We start from the raw sequence: 20419 nt of genomic DNA on the forward strand, positions 1-20419 counted from the left end.
ATCTCAGTTATTTCATTAGGAAGTTTTGAATCAAGAAGCACTGTGGGATGCAAAAATCTGCTTCAAACGTTCATTGTGAGAATGGTAATTGAGTTTTAAATATTTATGGCAGAACCTGGAGTTGTACTAGTGAATGCATTATAGACTCCCTCGTGGTAAGCCTGGCTTGCTGGAGACCTTGTGCTGCAAATAGCCTCAGTACAGTGAGGAAGGGGGAAAGGAATTTTATTTTCTGAAAATGATTTATTTAGCTGATTATAGAGGGCTTACTCCTTCCTAGGCAACAGTTTCAGTGTGGAGCAACAGGATATGGGGAGGAGAAGGGTGTTCTATACAAACCTGGGACCTGGATAACCTACAGGTCTGTGTACACACCACTTGCAACTGTTTGCTCCCAAAAAAAACACTGGATATGCAAAAAGATGAAGCAATGAGGAGTGAAAGACTCCTGTCTACTGTTGCCATTTGTAGTTCTTGCTGCTTGGCATTACTGATCCCATGTGAGACACTAGGAAGTACATATGCATTTTTTCTTTTACTGCTGATGGAAATAGGATTGTTTTCTCTGCAGGGAGAGAAGAAACTAGTCTGTGGTCCTGTGCTCTGTTGCCGGCATAGGCCTTGGTGCAGTGGATAAAAACGAGGCCTTATTCCCTCACCTGGCCCTAGGTCTGCTGTGGTAAGACAACGCACCACATGTGCATACCACTTTAACGTGCTCTACTAATACAGCTCTAAGCCTCCAGCTGAGATTAATGGTCCTCAAGTCCCTTGAGCCGGAGAACCTGCCTTGCGCGGGGTGTCCGACAGCCCCGCGTTCCCCGCGGAGGCAGCTCCCGCAGGGTGCGCGGGTCAGGCGCCGCTCTGTCCCGCCGGGAATGCGCTCAGGTGCAGCTGTCTCTCACCTTGGGCCAGGTGGCACAACACGCTGCAGCTTAAAGCGGCAGAGCCCTTTCTCAGCCCTGAGGAGCACCCCGGCCGCTCCATCGTCCTCCTCCCCGCTGGCGGGGCCGGCTGGCACCGTGCAGGGCACGGGCTGTCCGCGGCCGCTGCCGCTGGCGAGGCTGCCCGAGGCGGACGGAGCGGGGCGGCCTCCCAGCAGCGGCAGCCGCGGAGCAGCGGCCAGCCCCGGCCGGGGCGGGGGCGGCGGATGGCGGCAAGGTCAGTGGGCGCCCGCTGCCCGCCGGCGGGGCTCCCCTCCCGGCCTCCCCCCGGGGCGGTCGGCGATGCTCGCGCGCGGTGGATCCAGCGGCGGGGGCGCCTCTCCCTCCTCCTCTTCCCGGCGGGGAGCGGGGCCGCCGCGGGCGCGGATGCCCCCCGCCACGCCTCCCTCCTTCCCTCCCGCCCGGGCGAGGGGCAGACGCGGGTTTCGTAAGCGCCTGCCCCGGCCGGCCCCGCCGCGCTCGGGTGGCCGCGGCAGAGCGGGGTCCCCCCGGGCGGTGCCGCGGCGCGATGCGCGGTGCAGGTGAGCGGCCGAGCAGCGCCCGCCGGCGCGTCCCGGGAGGGCGGCGGGCGCCGAGGTTACTTCGAAACCCGGCGGGGTCGCGCCTGCATCGCACCAGCGCTGTTGCGAGCGGAGGAGGGTTATCCGTGTGCTCTGCGAGCAAGTAAATCCAGATAACTTAGAGACGGGGTTTGGTGGGGTCCTTTGTTCCAGCGGGAGGTTTGGTGGTGCTTTTGCGTTGGTTTGGGTTCGTTTTGGTTGTTTGGTTTTGTTTTTTTTTTTGGTTGATTTTCCTTCCATATGCCGCCAGTTAGCGGAGAAGATACGCGGTAACTCGGATGCTGTCATTGAGTGCCAGACATCTCGCCGAGCTTTTAGAAAAAGGCTTTAATTATTTTTTTAACCAGCCTGGAGGAGAGGCGAGAAGCCCCCTGCCCAGGTAGGGTCCCCGCTGTACGGAGCGGCAGCGCTCAGAGTTCCTTACGGCGTTAGATGCCGACCCAGCTGAGGTCGAGCTGCCAAAAATGTGATTTACGGACCCTGCCGACATCCGTCACCCAAGCGCTTTGTTCTGATACGCCGTCCGGTGGAGAGACTTCTCCGGGAGCAGCTCTGCCTCTCCTGAAATGTGGGTACACAGGATACGTGCACCAGGGTGCCAGCCGGCGAGGCATTAAGAGTGTGTGTTTGTGTAATAGGTGTCTTACCAAAAAAAAAAAAAAAAGCGCAAACGGGATTTTGATAAGGTCCCATTAATTGCACTGTAAACATAGTAATTCCTCTGCCTTGTTTGCTCACTAAAACTCTTCCTTCTCCTCATCGATATGGCCCATGGTTTGTTTTTGTTTGCTTTTTATTTTTTGTTTTCAACTAGTATGTTTTAGAGAGTTTTTGATACAGATTTCCTTAGACTTTTTGGTCTGATTTAGGCTGTTGGAAATTGCTGTTAGCCTTTCAGCTTAGGATGAGTACGAAGGTCCTGTTCTCAGCCTTTCTGTACCACAGGCCTTTTTGAAATACCCAGTGAATCTGTGCTAATGTAGAGCCTGTGGGATGACAACAACAGCAATCTGGGAAAAAACCCCTTCTGCTGAAAACTCTCTTGTTGGCTATGTAACAGTGTGCAGCTGGATTTCAGCCTCTTGCTAGTTGCATGAAAGGTGGAAAATGAAAGTAGTCCTGGCTGAGGAGTGCAAAGCTGGGACAGCCTTGTGCTGTTGCTGGCTGTGGCACTGGCATGCCCATGACTGTCGGGACAGGGCTCTGTGGAAAATTCCCACTAAGCTGGTAGTACAGTTAAAAAGCCCAAGCCTCTGGCTCAAAGCTGTGAGGTCTCTCAGAGGGTTTGGACAGCTGGCCAGGTATGTGAAGACAAAATGAAATGATACCTGTTTTTTGCTGCTTTTCTGGGGCAAAGTTGGTTGGACCACGTGTGATAGAAATTTTGTATATATATTGTGAAGTCTTCTTGGGAGTATTGGACATTATTGTGAGAGATCCAGATTAGAAATGCCAGGAAGACAATAAATATTATTTTGGCCTTAATATTGTGTATTTAAGTCATACATGGAACTGCAAGAGCTCAGAATGAGCCTCTCATCCAAAGCCCTGCTGTAGCTTAGCAGAGTGCCCAGGGAATGGGCAAGTAGATCCTTCTGGGTGCTGGTAACCCTTCCCTGAGGGACTCAGGCCCTTCAGCTTTGCCAAAATCTGTGGATATGTTTTTGTCATACTTGCTCTTGGCTTCAGTTCAGGATTCTCACCTTGACCCCTCAGTGAACTGGATCAGAAGCCCCATCAGCCATAGTCCAACGGGAGGCTTCAGCACAGGTTTAACTTCAGTCATGTGAGTTGCTCCAGTGAAATTAGAGAGATACTTGAAAGCAAGCTTGCATATGGAGATTTCAAGCTCAGGGCTGCCTCTCATAAGCTTTCTAGGGTGTGAACTGCACATTATTTTTCCTTGCATGGGGCTGAGAACAAATGCCTCATCATGGTTGTGTTCCATCCAGAACAGCTAACCATACTTGGGACCAGTACTAGCAGATTAGGAGCAGTGGTGCTTCTCTGCTGGAGTTTTATGGAGCATTAGTTTGTGCTTGGGGCTTGAAGTCTTGCTGGAAGCTAATGAAGCTTATACTCCTAAATGCTCAAGCCATCCTTTTGAGCAGAATTTAGTTTTCTAAGTCAGTGAAGTATTTTTCAGACTGTGACCTCGATCAGTTGATGGGGCCTGGAGGATACAGGTCTATGGTATGAATGGATTTAGATGGTTTCCTGATCAGTTGACAAGACTCTACTGAAGACCTGGTGATTTGTGATTCTGACCACATGGCTGTTGACTTTGGGACTTGGCCTAGGGCTCCAACCTTTTTAACAATGATGTCCTTACACTGCCTTTTGTATACCTGTGTTTATTTGTCAGCCAGTTCTGCAGCCCCCTTCCGTACACCAAGTAGAAGATATTCAAGCAAGTAATGTCTCTGACTTGAGTGTGGTTATTCAGCTGAGTAAATTGTGTGCAGTCCAAGTCCAAAGCAGCAGATTTTGGGTGTGAGTGCTCTTTTTGTGGAGCATGTGGGAAACTAATTTCCAGAGCCTGGGATCTTGGCATGCCTTAAATTTTCTCCTGTTCTTATGCTTTGCCTCTATCCGGTGGGTGGGTGGGCTGGAAGTCAGATGGAAGGCTGGGCTTTCCTCCCCTTACAGAAAGCAGCTCTTCAGAGAAATCCCACAGCTGTTTCTGAGTCTGTCTGGAGCTGCCTTCTTGCTTTGTCGCTGCTGTTTCCTCCTGCTGTGCTGTGCTCTGCAAAGGGAGCAGCAGTCCTTGGAACTGATGCAGCTCTGTAGCGTGATCTGTCACACCGAGCAGGGTTAGAGGAAACCCTCCCAGCCCTCATCAGTGCAGCCTCTCCCTGGGTCCTGGACCGGCCAGGGCTCAACATTTGCTGGTCTGACTGCAGCAGAGCTGCCCCCTGCCCTAAAGGCAGCGATGGTGGCCAATCACCAACAGCATGAGTTAAGGGATGCTGGGGATGGCAAGGAGAAGGATGCTGAAGTCTCTGGGATGAATTAATTTCCAGGGTTGTGGAGAACTGCTTTCCCACTGAGATCTGAGTTATAGTCCTTCAGCCCTGACAAAGCATTTCATCGCTTTCAGATCAAATCCCCTTGCCCTGTTTTTTCTGCTGCAGAAATTACCCCTTCAGAGCAACCCCCAGATGTAAATAAGTTTGAAATTTGCCCCTTCCTGCTCCAGATGTGTAACATCTGGGTAGTTAAAGAGAGCTGAACTGCATTGTGTGCTATGCAGTTCACAGGCTGGATTGAGCAAGGCGTTGTTTTTAGGGATGTAGCTGAACATGGGAACACCACTAATCAAATGTAATGATTTTCATCTGGTTTTATTTTATTTCATTTTAACTGAGTTTCCCCAGCATGTTTGTCTCCTGTTTGGCTAGTTTCAACCAGATTGCACCAATGGCTGGCAGTTTGGAAGATCACGAATGTCCCACTTGTATTTTTTAAGAGTAGTGGGTGGCTGGGAAATCTTTGAAGCAGTGCTCTCTCTGATGAAAACTAGACTGCTTACAGCTATTCTCTGTTCTTCCTAGTAGTGGCTGTCCAGCCAGGCATTGCGTGTGTGGCGGTCAAACATGCAGCACCTCTGCAGCCCTGGCCAATTTGCAGGGTGTGTGTGGCATCCAGGGCAGGGGCAGATGTGAGGCAGCACTGAAGGGAGCTGCAGGGGCAGGAGGGCAGAGGACACAGATGTCCCACAGATGAGTCCTGTTTGTTAATGTTCCTTGCAGCATGGCTACCCTTTGGTTTGTCAAACTAGAGAGATTTAGGAAGGCTTGTGGGCTGACAGCCACAGCTTGGACAAGCCTCCTTTCTCCTGACCTCCAGTACACCTTGGGAGGTGAGCATTGGAGCAGATGGGAATATGTACGCTGGGCAGGACTTACCAGAGGTGTGTGTGTGCATGGGCAAACTCTTCTCATGTGTGCAATGGCACTGTGATAATCTGGGTGTTCACTGGTGCCAGCCATCCTGTTGAATTCAGTGATGATTTGACACTGATAACATTCAGTGCTGTACATTTCTCCCACAGCAGCTTCTGTGAGTGAATGCAGTCTCGGATTCCCACACAGCCCTCTCCCTCCCCAGAGTGACTTTAGGTAGGTGTGCCCTTGGGCTGAGGTGCTGCTGTGGGATGTCAGGGACATGCTTGTTGTTGCTGAGCATTCCCAGTATAGATGCAGCTGGTTTGGCATGGCTGTCTTGAGGGATCTGCCTCTGAAATCTGGACACCATTGTACTAAGAAAAGCAGACTTACCCTCACCCAAGCTGTGTCTGTGCTAGACAGTATAGTGTGCTGGATGTGGTGAGCACATTTCTTCCAGACTTGGACTGAAGGAAAAGACAAACATTGACAGTAGAAATAGGAGTGCCAGAGGTGTTGAGCATTTATGGGATGCACATGCAATTCCTCACCCAGTGTGTATTTTGATACCCTTTTTGTTGCTGCTGATTGTCAGATGATGCATACCTATTGATGTGGGGCATAGAGCATGGCCCTGCAGAGATCACCAGTGTCAGACTCTAATGCCAAAATATTCTAAGGTGACACCTTAGAAGGCCAAGGTAAATCTCAAACACCCATATAGATCTAGGTAAAACCAGATGCATCTGTCAAGGTGAGGTGAAGGGAGGAACTGTATAGCTGGCTCCCCATCATGGTTTACAGAGGATGTGGTGCACCAAGTCATGCCAATGAGGCAAAATTCCCTTTCCCCACACAAAAATCTGCCTGGGTATCTCTGGCATCCAAGTGTAATTCTCTACACTATTAGGGATATGTCACTTAGTGAAGCAGAACATCTCTTGCTTCACTTCTTTTCCCCTCCATAAACACCACCTCTGACCACCAGTAGCTTGGCATGGTAGATGACTGTGGTAGAATGGACTCTTGGGCTTGGACAACACTTTGCATGTCTCTCCTCTGAAGGTGCCAGCCACCCAAGCTTCAGAAATCCTGAAGCAGGCAGATGAGGGGTAAAACATGGCTGTGGTGTTATCTTTGCCTGCTCTTGTTAGATGTATTGTGCTACCTCTATACCTTTAGGGATGGTGCCGTGCTTTCTTTTGTTAAGTTTTAAACTGAACTGAGCAGGTTGCATGCCAAGAGGGAAAGATTGCAATGTTTCAATTACCAACCACAGTGGACTTTTCCAAAAGATTTTCACTGAGAAGAGCTGGTGTGACCTGAGTGCCTGGGACACTGCAGGCTCTGACTGACTGCCCCTCAGGGGCTTGATAGCTCCAGATTTTACAAACTCTGCTCTCTCAGGATGAGGAAAGATAGAAGTGAAACTTGCTTTGTTAGGTGCACAAGATCATGTAAAACTTGTGGTAGTAGCTGCCAGCACCCCACAGATAAGGTGAAAGTATTACTTAAAAGAAAGTCTGGATGTGTGTTTGCAACTGGGGACATAGAAAGGCAAAAAAGACTTTTTAAAAAGCATGAAGCATGCATAGGGAGCATGGTGTCAGACACACTGCCTCTTGCCAGCTAATACCATCTTGCAAATGAAACAAGTTAGGTTGTTGCTATTGCAGCCGCTTTCCCTCACAAAGCAGGGTGACCCAGACGCTGAGAAACATGTTGGCAATTGGCCTGAAGTCGGATGTATGCAAGGTAATTTACTTAAAAGACCCAATATAACAATTATCATTCAGCATGAACACATACAGCTGTAATGTTTGCTTGCCAGTTGTATTTTATATGATGCTCTCCCTGAAGTTGCTCATTGGCTGCATCTCCCAACAAACACAGAAACACTGCCTGGGGATGGTGGGCTTCTTCCCTCACCTGCAGTTAGGAGCAATGATTACACTTAAACAAGTTTTATTGTGGAGGTAGGAGGGATTCAGTGGCTTGGGCAGAAGGCTGTTAGTAGGGTTATTTGGGATCCAGGCCTTGGGAACTTTTCTTCTGACCTTGTGCAAAGCACATCAGCTGCTCAGTGCCTCTGTTTCATAAAATCTGATTTGTGACAGTCAGCTTCAGAGTAGGTGATTGATATTGATCTTGGTTTCCTCCTCTGAAACAACCCCAAAATCCTCAAATGTTTGTGCATGGCATTGAAGTATAGAAGCTCCCTTTCTTCTCTCTGCTCTTTACCTCAGATAAAGGTGGAAGGAAGGGAGTTGTTCACAGTCATCTGCTGGAGGCATCCATCATGTTGGGAGCATAGGCTTCTGGTTGTTCCACATGTTATTAATGATGAAAAGATATAAACATATGATCACATAATTGTGTTGCATTTCAATTGCTTACAAAATAATGATATCAGGGGAACAATGGGGTTACAAAATCAGGCGGACAAAAGCAATGAAGTTCCAGGACTAATGTTGCAGAACTCCCCTTTGCATCTGCATTATGATACAATCTTTAATTCTGTAATTGCATCATTTTTTCCCTTTCACAGAGTCCCTTTTGATAGGTAATTGCTGCATAATTCATTTTCTCTTCCCCACATTTACTTTCTCCATGTGTCTCTACATCTATTTATTTTACACCCTACCCAGACCTTGAACTGAACAGTTGCTAACTCCTTCCTGGAGGGCTTTCTCAGGTGGGGAAGTTACTCTTGCAGCATATCAGGTACAGGTATTGTCTGTGTTTTCATAGTTGAGGAATGAAGTCAAAGAGCAAATCAATTTTAGGAGATTGAAACACCTTCAGTTTTGGCTACATCAAAGAAGGTACTTGGGTGTGTTTTTATTTTTCAGTCATCCCAGAATACGTGGCATGATGTAGCAGTTCATCTGCTGGAAGCACAAGGACAGCTGACCTCAGGTGCTGGTGTCTGTAGATTAGCCCTAAATGCCTTGACTTGAGTGTGGAACCGCCCCGTTAGGAGTCACGTGAAGAGAAAACTGGTTTCAGAGACTTGGTGAGCTTCTTAAAAGGTTAAACGTGGAGCCAAGGAGGAGGTAATTCCTGCCTGTAGGTGGAATGTCCAACTTCCTCATGTGAGGTGGTTGTCTGTCTCTCTTTCTTCCTGCATTGCTTTGTTCACTAATGTTTCTGACATTCGCTGAGAGAGGCAGGGTTTGAGAGATATCTGTTGCACCTTAACTGCCTCTTTTTTTGAAAGGAGGTGATTTCCAGAGCTCAAATGGTTTGTGATCATTGAATTGGAAAGAGTCAGTGCAGATATATACAGAGGTGGGATGAAGGTTGTATGGGCAGTCTTCATGATGATATCTCCTAATCTTGAAGTGATCAAGTTTGCAGTCTTTTTATTAAAAAAATGCCATAGCTAGGTTTAAATGTAATTTCATAACTGTACATAGGGAAAAGTGGGAGATAAATAAAAATTAGGCCTTGTCATATGAATCTGCAGTGGCCTGAGTCATCCAGAGAGCACAGACCCTTGGGATGTAACATTAATTTCTGACCCGTGAGATAAGGGCCTGGTGAGGAAGCACTGTTTGGTGGTCAGTGGCTGGGGTGGGATGACATGCTCAGCAGGTTGTCTGGTGCTGTAGTGGGGGGCTTTGCAGCCCAGAGTCTGGATTCCTCAGATCTCAGTTAAGGATGGGGTAGGCAGAGTTCTGGTGCTTCTCAGGTCCTCTCTAACTTGCTTGTGTCTGTTCTGCACTTCACTGTATGGCAGCCTAGTCATCCCCTTAAACTTGCCTTCCCCAGTCCTTCCTGCTTTCCCTCTCTATTTCTGTGTTTCTCAAATGCCATCTGCTTCTCTCGATGTTCTCAGGTAACATCACTTTAGCCTGTTGTTTCTGGTGCCACTTAAAATTTTCAAGAGGTCCCAGATAGCCTGGTACAGTTATGTACAATCTTGATTCCAGTGTAGATCTGTAATTTTTGCTTATTCAAACTGTAGGTGAAGGCCAGCCCAATGCTTTTGAAGCATTTTAGAAGATTCATCTTCCTTACTTTTAGACCAGAGCCATTACTATGAGATACTTCGTGATCAAGCAATGGGGAAATGGCTGCTTTAGGCCAACTCTGTTTATACCTTATATCTAAAGAATATGTTGTGCTCCACCCTGTTCCTCACTCGGTGTTTTGTTGTATGCAGTCCTGCTTGATGTCACCTACCTTCTATGGGGTGAAATACGATACTGAAATTGCAACAATTCATAGTGAGGAACACTAGTTGCTCATGCTTTTTTTTATTTTCTGGAAATGAATAGCAGCATGATATTGCAAGAAAGAGTGTTCAGGTTCTAGAGGCTGAACTTCCAGCTGAAATGCAAGTTGGTGAACTTGGCCACTTTCCAGAAAAGTGGTGTCAGTTGTTCCAGCAAGTCATTAGATGTCTGCACTTCTGTCTTCTGCCCAATTTACAGTGAGTCTCCTCCTACATCTTTATTCAGGGGAGGGGGGTGGTTTAATACCAACCTCACGCAGCAGCAAGAGAGGACGATGTAGACAATTTCTGATTGTGTTCATTGAGCATAACAATAGGCTTTCTTTATGTACTTCAGGATTTTTAGTTTTCGTTGTACTAGATGAGGAAAAGTGGATGTACCAGCAAAGAAAATATGCTTGCCAACAAATCTAGTCTTGGAACAGACCAGGCTGACCTGCAGTGAAACATTTGGGATGATAATAATTTAAAAGTCAGACTTGTGTTCTTGGGAGTTTGTAATATAAATCATAGCCATGATCACTATAAACCATGTCAAACTAGATTAATAAAATAATGTCAGAGTGTCTTAAAAAGTTTCAGACGACTCCAAGGATTGTACACCTTTACAAAATAATTAATAAGCCAGATGCTATAAACTGGCACCAGCCAGTTTTTCTCCTTGCATTGTCACTGTGTGCAAGTCCAAGAGCCACTGTTTGATTACTGAACTTCATGTGTTTGAGGAGAGACAATTAACAGGATCACAGGACTGGTCTTCAGCTCTTACCTGAAAGTTCTTGGGGTTCCAGGGACTTTGTCAAGCCTCTGGAAGGTTACTGGGAGAAATGGCTTGTATCAGTGGAGACATCTACACATCTTTAAGAGGTGGGGGACAGGTTTTGTGGGGGGAGAAAGTAAACAGCAAAAAACACTGATGTAGGCATCTCCAGCCTGGAAGGTGGTGGTGAGCCTGTGTGCTTAGGATTTGGTCTGTGCTTGGATAGGCTTCACTTAATCCCTGATAGAACCTTGTTCTCTCTGTTTTGTGTGTGCAGTTTTCTTTTGAAGTGAGCATGTTGAGGCAGACCTTCAGGCACTGTAAGTTAGAATAGCTCCCCTGGGAAAAAAACAGCTCCTCTGTGGGGTAGCCCCCATGTTAGGTGTGCTCTGCTGGCCTCTCTCCACCCCTGGTTTGCCTCCCTGTTCCTCTTCCTCACAGCATCTGTGGTCAGATGCTTAGAGGCAGGGACAGGGATTGGAAAAAGCTGGCTCAGCAGAGGCGGTGGAGAGCCAGCTGATGCCACTATTAATGTTCTTTCAAAATTGATGGATGAGATGATTACAAAATTGCAGAGGGAAGTGAAAGTTAACAGAATTCATGTTTTAATTGTATTCTGGATTGTTTTCAGCAGCCAGCTTCTGAGGTGCAGGACAGATCAAGCATTTTTCTGAGGTTGTTAATGTGAACTGCACACTGTACTGTTTTTAAAGAAAGAAAAAGACAGGCCCAGTCTCTTTTCCACACTCTGCTGCTTTCAGTCTTCTTCACTTGTCCTGTGTTGATAGTATGCTGTGTCTAGGCAGTAAATCAGATCTGAAACACTGTCCCAATGCAGCTAGAGAAAAAAGAGGCTCTTGCAAACACCTGTGGTGTCAAGGTCCTCCAGCCTGTAAGGTGTACCTAGGTTCTGGACTTGTAATTTCCTCTGTGTGCCCTTCATGCTCATGGAAAGGAGTAAGGATGGTGGAGCTGTCTGGCTGGTGGGTGACCAGCAGTGCTGGCCTTTAACCTAAGGGAGATTCTTTTTCAGCTGATGAAGCCCTACTGCTCAGTTTGCAAGTAGCAGTTGTGTGCAGCATGAGGTTTTCTTCTGGACAGGTGTTTTACTTGAGTATACTTCATCCAGGATTGGACGAAAACACTCTCTTCTAAGTTTCATTTTTCTTCAGGTTTTAAATAAACCAAATTTCTTTGTAGTATTTTTCCTAGCTTTTCTTCCCTCTGTTACTGAGAACTTCTCCCCACAGGCTCCTTAATTCAAACATAACATGCTGTAATTCTGCATGTTTTGAGAAAGTACTTGTGTAGGTGGTTAAAAAGCATCAGTCCTTTTGCTTGCCTCCTCCTGCTTCCTCCCAAGTCAAAAGCTGAGAATGGGACACCTTTCAGGAGTGGGCTCTTTAAATTAAAGTCCTAGTCTCAAAGTCCTGGCATCTTCATCGAACAAGTGTTCTTTTCCATCAGCTGCAGGTGGAGTTGCATAAGAGAAGGTATCTTTGGGTTCTTGGAGGGCCACTGTGTTTCTTAAAATGAATAATTTGGGGTGGAGATAGTCTTCTGCCTTAATGCTTTAGCATGTGTGTTTCTTCCATCTCTCTCATATCTTTGTAAGTATTTCTGGGATCCAGTTGGGCAGTGAGGAGCCTCCCCCATTTCTCCCTACTTACCTTCATGGGGCAGGAGCTGCCATTCTAGTGGTGAGGTTTAGAAATTTGCTTCTCTGGCTTCATTTCCTGCTCTGGAGCTGGTTGGTATTTTAATGTCTGTAATCTAAGATTAACCAGGGTAGCACACCAAGGAGCTGGACTGCTGTAAGAGGAAAAGTTCCTCCCATTGTTGCAGGGAGGAAAACAAGCTTGTGAGTCGTGATTGTGATCCCAGTGAGTTTCAGAGGCACCTTAGCTAAGCAGGCAGTAAGTGGGGAAGATGAGCAGTGGATCACAGCGGCTTTCTGACATCCTAAGGGACACAAAATCTTTGCAGTGTTTACTCTGAAAATATTCTCTCTGCCTTTCCAGAAGTGCGCTGTTTACACACAAGCAAAAGCTGAGGTTTTGCAGTGTACGTGCTTGTGCTGTTTGTGCTTTTGGGCACAGCTGGTAATGCTGATAGGAGGGTGTTTCTTGTTCAGACGCTGCTTAGAAAGTAGAAATTTGATGAGAGTGGCACTGGAAGCCCAGCAATTCTCCTTCTTGTGGGGTAGGGAACTGTTGGTGGGGGCTGAGCTGTGCCACAGCAGGACCGGGGGTGCTGAAGTACTGGCACTGTTATTTGGAATATTTAAATCCTTTAAGCTTTTTTGCCCTCTTAGCAATACTTTCCAAATGTATTTATTTAAAAGAAAACCTGAAATATGCTGTTTTGCAGATGCTTGGGAGCCATCTGCCGTGGTAGATCTGTTAACATCAGTGACTGCAGCTACAAGTTGCTTGTCCAGGTGAAGCTTGTCTTTGCTTTTGTGGTATCAAGCCCTGTTTGGTATGTTTCGATCTGATTCTCACAGAATTTCCTTTTGTTTACTGCACTGTTGTGTATGCCAGTTTCCCTGTAAATGTTATGAGAACTGGCAGTATGGGCCTGATGCCAAGGGTAAGGGACTAATACAAATACATTTATTTTTATTTTAGAAGCTCTTGCAATTCACACTTCGCTGGCAGGGTGGTAATGATGTTTCACAGAAGAATGCCTTTCTTTTCATTTTGATTTCAAAATGCTCTAACAGGGTCCATCCACAGTCTTCAGCGTGGCAGATGATGCACCAGGATCAGAGGCCATTCAGCAGCAGGAGATGGGGATGGAGATGGGCCTGGGGGACATAGGATGAGGTTTGTCAGGATAACAGCACTGCTGTGGCATCCCCAGAGCAGGGTGTGATGTCCCTGGGGTCCAAAACAAGGTCATGTTTCCATTTTTCAGTTGCCAGGTCTGTGCTGTAGCCAATTCTGCTGTGTTGCTTATTCAGTGTTTTGTTTTAGGGGGCCTGAAGATGTGTTGCCGTAGCTGAACAAGGTCCTCTGTGAGATCCGAGATCCCTGCCTGTGCCATACCTGGCTGTTTGGGGTGTGCAGAGCCAGAGACAGAAGTGGCTGAGGGTTTGCTTTGGCTCCTGGTGCGTGGCTGTGCTCAGCAGGCTGTGGGATGTACAGAGCATTGTCATGCCGAGGTTCTTGCAGTGGGACGTGGCAGCTTTGGCACCCAGGGCTGTGCAGTCTGAGGACACAGTGTTTAAGCTGGAGAGACACTTGATAGGAGGTCAAGATGGTTATTTGCATTGCTGATGAGATGGTTAGTAGATGGTGTTCATGGCTCTCATTAGAGACCTGTGGAAGATTGGGTTCAAACAGAAGGATCTCTGTGTGTGTGTAATTTATGAGGGCTGCTGTTCAGACCTTCATTCGTACTCTTAATTGTTCCACAGTGGCAGTGGGGAGGAGAAGCTGGAAAATGCTAATTGTGTCCTGTGCTCTCAAATGAGAGCAAAGGCGGCCATGACATGCAGTCCTCAGAGGCTTAGATGCTTCTCTATGCTGTGGATCAGCCGTGTGGGGCAGGAGGATCTAATTTTCGTATCCTGATGATTGGCTTTCTTTTTATAGAAATACCCATGTTTTTAAAAAATAGCTGAAATCAAAGGGCCAGGCTCTTTGGTACGAAACTATTTGTTCTTGGTACTTGTCACATGCTTAGTTGACTGAATTAATCAAATGGAAAATGCTTTTTCCCAAACCAGAAGAATTCCATGAAAAGAAATGTACTCCACCTATTTTTTTTTAATTTAAAAGCAGAATACAAAAAGATTCCTCTTCTCTGCTTCCTTCTCTCACCCTCTTTCTTCTGTGTTTCCCTTGGTGGCAAAATGAGAAGAGTAAAAGGTTGAAGAAGATGTTTTGTATGGGCATTCACACGTGTGTATGGAGGAAAAGACCAAAATATGTAGATGTTTTTGATTTACCAAAAATAGGCTCGTAAAAAATCAGTGATTTATGTAAATTTACTTGTATGAAAAAGCTGCATTTAACAACTTGCAGTAACTTTGCAAGTTATTCTACTTTGTATTCTGGTGGTACATAAACATAGGCTTACTTTTCCAGTTTCTTGCCGCGGCATATCCTCTTCTAACTTACAGCACAGTTGTTGTTCATATAAAACTAGTCTAGGGTATTGAATAGGCATGTTCAATTAATTTTCTTTCAGCTCATTGGTTTTTGGTTTTGTTTTGGTGTGGTTGGTTTTTGGTGGTTTTTTTTTTTTTTTTTTTTGCAGTGCACTTCTTCAAGTGTCCTGACCTGCGTCACAGTTTGGGAGCCTCTCTTCTCCATTTCCTTCGTGTCTGAGCAGAAGCCAGTGGCTGCCTTAAGAGGGTCTGAAGGCATGGGTGTGATGTGCTGCATGCTTCTGAGATGTATCAGCTTCCCCCTTTTGTAAATCATAAGATGCAGATCCTTTTCTATTTCAGCATGGCTTGCTTGTTCAGTGGAAGGGATGCATGCAGTTGTCTAGGTGGATTAAACTGCTTTTGGGTGTTTCAGTACTGCCACATGGCAGAAATTCTGAGCTTCTTTATGTGAAATGTGTGTCTTCCAAGGGAGAAAAGTCCTTTACTGTAGTTTCAAAACCTGGGTTAAGTAATTACCACATTAACATTTTCTTTTCTTGCCACTTTTCCAATTGTGGCAAGATTTGCAAGCAAGAAAGAAGAAAAGCAGTGTAAGGGAGCAGATAGTTTGGGGGTTTGTTTGTTTAGCTTCTTCAGTGCATCTTATCTGCATCTGATTTCTGGCAGTGTTTTGTGACCTTCAGTGGATCTCATGAGTGTTCTCCATTTGAAGCTCCAAGCAGACAGAAACCAAGCAAGCCAGAGCACTGAAAGCTCTGAACTGCCCAAAAGGAAAAGCTTCTTGCTCTTCCACTTTTCTTCTCTGTTGGTGAGAACATTGAAGGCAATTGTTTAAACCAGCTGAGTTTTACTGCAAAAGAAGAAAAAGAAAAAAGCCCACAAAACTGTCAACATTTGGAGATAAGTACAAAGAGGACTGACAACTCCTATTCCTCCTCAAGGCAATCCCAAATTTATTGCTGGCCTTATTTCAATACATTTTAAAAGCTTTTGAAGATCAACTTCATCTGAAAACAGAACTGCGGTTTGGTTGTAGTGCACCTAGGAAGTGGGGATTAGTCTTGTGTGTCAAGGATACATGTGTTTAGACTATCTGGAGCTTGAATATTCTTGGAATATTCTCAAAGTGAAAACTGGGAGCCATCTAGGCATTAGCTGAAGAAGAAAAGGTCTTAAGTCACAAAAATCATAAACAGAAGAAATACAAGTTGCATTTCTTTAGTGCTGCATAAAAGGAAATTGCTAAACATGTTCATTTGGTAAGCAAATGGGTTCATGAACTGTATTGTATTGCCTTTTTTTTTTAAATGCCCCCATTTCATCAGCTTCTGTTCTAAGATAGATTGCTGGCAGTTACCTTCTGTAGCCAAAAATCAAGAAGAAAGGTTTGTAGGAGTAGCAATTTCAGCAGACTGCCTGGAATCTCAAACTGCTTATTACGTTTCTTTGAATTATTGGGTGATGTATTTGGTAGCTGGTGCTTTGTATCAGAAGTACATCATGTAAATAAATTTAATTAGAATAGTGCTCATACACTTTCTGTCAGTCTTTTTACTGGATTTTGCTAGCTTTCTAAAGCACAAAACTCCAGCTACTGGCAAAACTTCTTGTGAACTCCTTTCCTGTAAAAAGCTGGTGCAAAGTAGTTCTGTTCTATCAAAGGGAAAGACTAGGAGGCGTGCTGCTTTTCCCAAAGCCACACAGGTCTCTGTGCTATTTTGAGGATGCACGTTGGTGGCTTAGCTCTTCCTTTATCACAGATCAAGGGTCCCTCTTTCCTGGTGCCTTGGCTGCCACTGCAGAGCCTCCTTACAAGTCTTGCACCGGTATAGGGAAGTGCCCCTGCCCTTACCTGTTGAGAAAAGGGTGCTCAGCATCTGGGAGGCACAGACATGTTGGAACCCTCGCTCTCCCTGGGAAAGCTGAGGCAAATTGGAAAGAGCTAGAGAAGCAGGGTCCTGCAATCCACACACTATCTGCTTCCTAGGTCTTAGTACCGTGTCTTTTGGAAGCAATGAAATTAGATGGCCATGTGCCCAGTGCAAGAAATTATTCACTCCACTGTATTTATTTTTATAGTGAAATTGCATTTTCATATCTCCGTGAGAGAGACTGTAGCCGGATACAAACCCAGTGAAGCATTTCTTTTTGTGGACATAGCGACTTTGGCACAGCTGTGATGAAGCTCGCTGCTCTCTTCATGAAAACACACTGAGCTGGGAACGCTGCTGGTTTGCATCCTCTCCGAGGAAATTCGGCAGTGCAGTTGTGGATGGAGATTGTATTTTGTCACGCTCCAGATCGATGTCGTTGTGCAGGAAAAGATGTGCTGGACAGGCATAACTTTAAAGTTACGTGACCGTGATTCACAGGGAAACATGGCATTAAGAACTACCTAGAAAATAATTTAATTTCACTTTCTAGTGACTCAGGAATGCGAACACTTCAGATTTGAGGCGCATTTCTTAAAGGGGTTTTACATTTCAGTGCATTGAAATGAATATGCATGTGAAAGCTTGAGAGTATGAAGTCTGTGCTTGTGAATTGGGCAGTTAGTGGTTTGGCCCACCTGCATTTTGTGTTTACACGCAAAGTAATTTCCATTAGCAGGAGAGCATTCCATGTGCATATAGCATGTGTTACAACTAATCTGCACACAAACAAAATGTTCTGAGAGATACAGGAGGCTGCGTGGTTAAGATGGGCTACTTGTTGGAGGTCACTAAATTGTGTCTTGTCTTAAAAACAAAAAGAGGGGGAAAAAATGGAGGTGAGATGGTGGGGGTTATGTGATTGTTTTAGTTAGGATCCAGTCCACTTCGAGTAATGCAGTCTGCTCTTGATCTTAGAGAATTACTCAGGGCTCTGTTTCAACTGGTCTCCAAAATGACTCAGTGTAAGTACCGAGGTCATGTGGATTTTTTTAAAAAGACTTACTGGACTAATTAGGCTATGCTATGTGGCTTAGTAGTAGTTAAGCATGCCCAGTGTTACTGGTAGGAGTTCAACCTTCAGTTTTCTGCTGGAAGTGACTTCCCTTCAAAATGCAGAGATGAACAGCAGTTGTGATTAGAGATTGTAACATACATACCCAAAGCATTGTGGAAATTATGGGGGAAGGAGAGAAGCTGTAGAAACTGGAAGGGGAGTTAATTATATGACAAGGGATCCACTGAAAAAGCAGATGGCTTAACATTCAGTGTTGCAGGGAGAAGATAGATTCTATGAGTGTTTAGTAACTACTTTGACTAAGTCTGTTTATCTGCATATAATATATATTTAAAAATTGTAGCTGCTGTGATTATGTATAATGGCTTATTATGTAGTTGTTAGAACAAGGCAACAGCGAAATAAGACTTCCAGATGTACTTCTTCTGCTCATTACAAACATTCAGTTCCTTTCTCTCCACCTCTGGACATGCTGAATGTTGCTTGCACGTTATCTGTGTTCCCCTTGCTTCCTGCTCGCTCTCTGTCCCTACCCACCTCGTGCCCCTGCCCTGGCCTCCAGCTCCCATAGGGAGTCTGGTGTCTTTTCTCCTGCTGCCTTCTCCATCCTCTTCACATACTTCCTAAACTTCAGTAATACAGATGTAAATCAGGCAGAGTTTTAGTTCGCCCTTAATTTCTGTAGCTTATATAAGTTCAAAAGATTTTTAAAAAAATTTAATGAAGGTCTTTGTCCAGTGTTTGTTTCCAGATACTGTAAATGATTGGTGAAGACCTTAGATTATTTCTACAGGGAAGCTCTCTTAGTATAAACTTTGCCAAATTCTACATGACTGAAAAAAATAATCTCTTGACCCATAATTCCAGAGGGGTAGTTTTATTGAGGTTCAGACTCAGGTTTTGTATTGCAGGAAGTCTGTGTCTACGAAGGAGGAGCCTTCATCTATCACATACTGTGTACTGTCCAGAGGCAAATTTCAAGTCTGGAAGTGTGAGGCCACGTGCCATCGGGAGGGTTCTCTCAAAATCGGATTGCCAGACCAGAGGGCAGTATGATCAGATGAGCCAGAACGTGCAGTGGGGTGTTTTTAGTGATTTTCATCAGTTGCAGGAAGGCAAAGGGCTGCCTGGCTGTTCACAAGGCCTGCTGGGCAAATGCACTGAGGCAGTAAGAACATATTGAAGCAATGCTGTGTTTTGTGCCTGTGGTATCCATGGTTGAGTGTTGGGTTTGCTTTTGTGTGACACATTGGCCTTGTGCTGCCAAAGGTTACAGGGTGGCGTTGGGTGCTTGTTTGTCCCAGCATTATGTTCAGCGTGGTGTGCTTCCTCCTTGGCTTGTCTTTCTGGTTGGATTTTGATCCAGAAGAAGTAACCCCTGTCACCAGGGTGTGAGTACAGCGTGGATGTTATACACAACATGTCACTAGTAGGCCTGCCCAGTTTAGTGGTGGCCAGTGCTGAGTCCAGAGGAGTTCTTTCCTTTTCAGCTGTGCTTGGTGTTGGCACAGTGTAAGCTAAACTTAAGCTGCCTGAATACCAGCTTAGCTAACTTATTGTTCTTTGCTACTATTTGGTCTTCCCAGCACAGACAAACATCACTTCATTTCTCCTCTTCAAAGGCTGTTACTGCTCACTGTTTTTTTAATTTCTTCCCCCCCTCCCAGTGACACCTCCAGTAATGTTTCATTGCCATGCAAAATGAGGAAAGCACTTTGTCAGCAGCCTACTTCAGGCAGAGAAATTTATATCTTTGAGAAGCATATCTACAGAACAGCAATTACTCAGATCATCAATATTTATATAGCAGATAATAGACATCATGGACAAGATGAATATTGTCACAAGAGCAATAGCTGTTGGGAGGGGTGGGGAATGCAAAATATAATTGCTAGATTTCTTTAAATGGGATAGTTATTTAACTTTCAAGTGTTTGGTGAAAGTAGCTTAGAGTCTGAATTAACTATTGAGTGGGAGTTCATCTGCTTCTAGAAAGCAAAGGAAATGCCCCTTCTCATGTACCCTCAGGTCACACCGGGAAAGCTGCCTGGTGTATTGTCCCTTGCATGTGGCTTTAGCTGAAGGCAGTAATGGTGCCAGTCTCTGAATGAGGACTCATATAAAATAACAAGTAATCAAGCAGCTTGTTTTGAAAATTAATTTTTATTATGTCTGCTGTGGATGGACACTTCTGGTTGAGATGGAGACACAGTCACATATGCTTTGATTTTAAAAGCTGAACCGCAGTGCTCAGGGAAAGGTGGCCATGCTGGGGCAGGATTTTTACCAGGGCTTTGCAGCATTCTGCCTGCCAGCTGATGTGCTGCTGCCTGCCTTGGCGCTGCCGGATTGGACGGGCAGCCCAGTGAGTCCCTGTCTGGCCTCCTGGCCGGAGGGACAGCCCAGGTCAGGGCTTCCTGTTTGCGCAGGAGATGCAGCTCCTGAATTCTGCAAAGAGAATGCCTCCTCCCACCCACCCTTTTTAACCTTTTAATGGCAGTGTGATGATTTGTGGGGCTTTCGTTCACTGGCAAAAAAATCTGCTAGCTTGTCCTGTTTTTGAGATCTGTTAAGCCAAAAACTAAAGCCCACTGCATGTGTGCTGTTTGCTAAAGATAATTTATTTGCTTTTTTCTTCTGCTTGTGAAATGCCTCTGAATAGCTCAGTTTTTTCTTTATACTGACTAACTCTTCATGTGTGACTTCAGATGAGTGTGTGAAGCCCTGCACCCTCCTGACTTCTTTCAGCTGAGGGGGAGCAGTGGATGGGAAGGTACAGTACTTGATGTTCAGTGTTTAGCTCAGTTGGGTTGGCTGTCATTTGTAGCATTAATCACATGGTTTTCAAAACATTAAAGCAACTTGGGAACATTTGCAACACAGTTGGTCCACCACAAAAGATTAAAAGTACTAAAGTATCAAGCCTCTGGGCTCTGTGGGATGCATATAACAAGGCTTC

At 45.5% G+C, this 20419-nt stretch overlaps 1 protein-coding gene across 2 annotated transcripts in view; it reads left to right on the forward strand.

Annotated features, from left to right (window-relative positions):
- The first annotated feature begins 1173 nt into the window (after positions 1-1173).
- Positions 1174-20419, forward strand: part of RNF152 (ring finger protein 152) — a 42639-nt gene continuing 23393 nt past the window's right edge. The window contains exon 1 of one of the 2 annotated variants that reach the window (XM_041427787.1): positions 1174-1465. The gene's annotated coding sequence lies outside the window, so the exon portion shown is untranslated. Of the gene's footprint in view, positions 1466-1524; positions 1608-20419 lie in introns of those variants that run through there. The other variant, XM_041427788.1, reaches the window with a different exon arrangement.

Source organism: Onychostruthus taczanowskii, unplaced genomic scaffold (assembly GCF_017590055.1).
Source record: "Onychostruthus taczanowskii isolate IOZ18803 unplaced genomic scaffold, ASM1759005v1 scaffold119, whole genome shotgun sequence".
NCBI lineage: Eukaryota > Metazoa > Chordata > Aves > Passeriformes > Passeridae > Onychostruthus > Onychostruthus taczanowskii.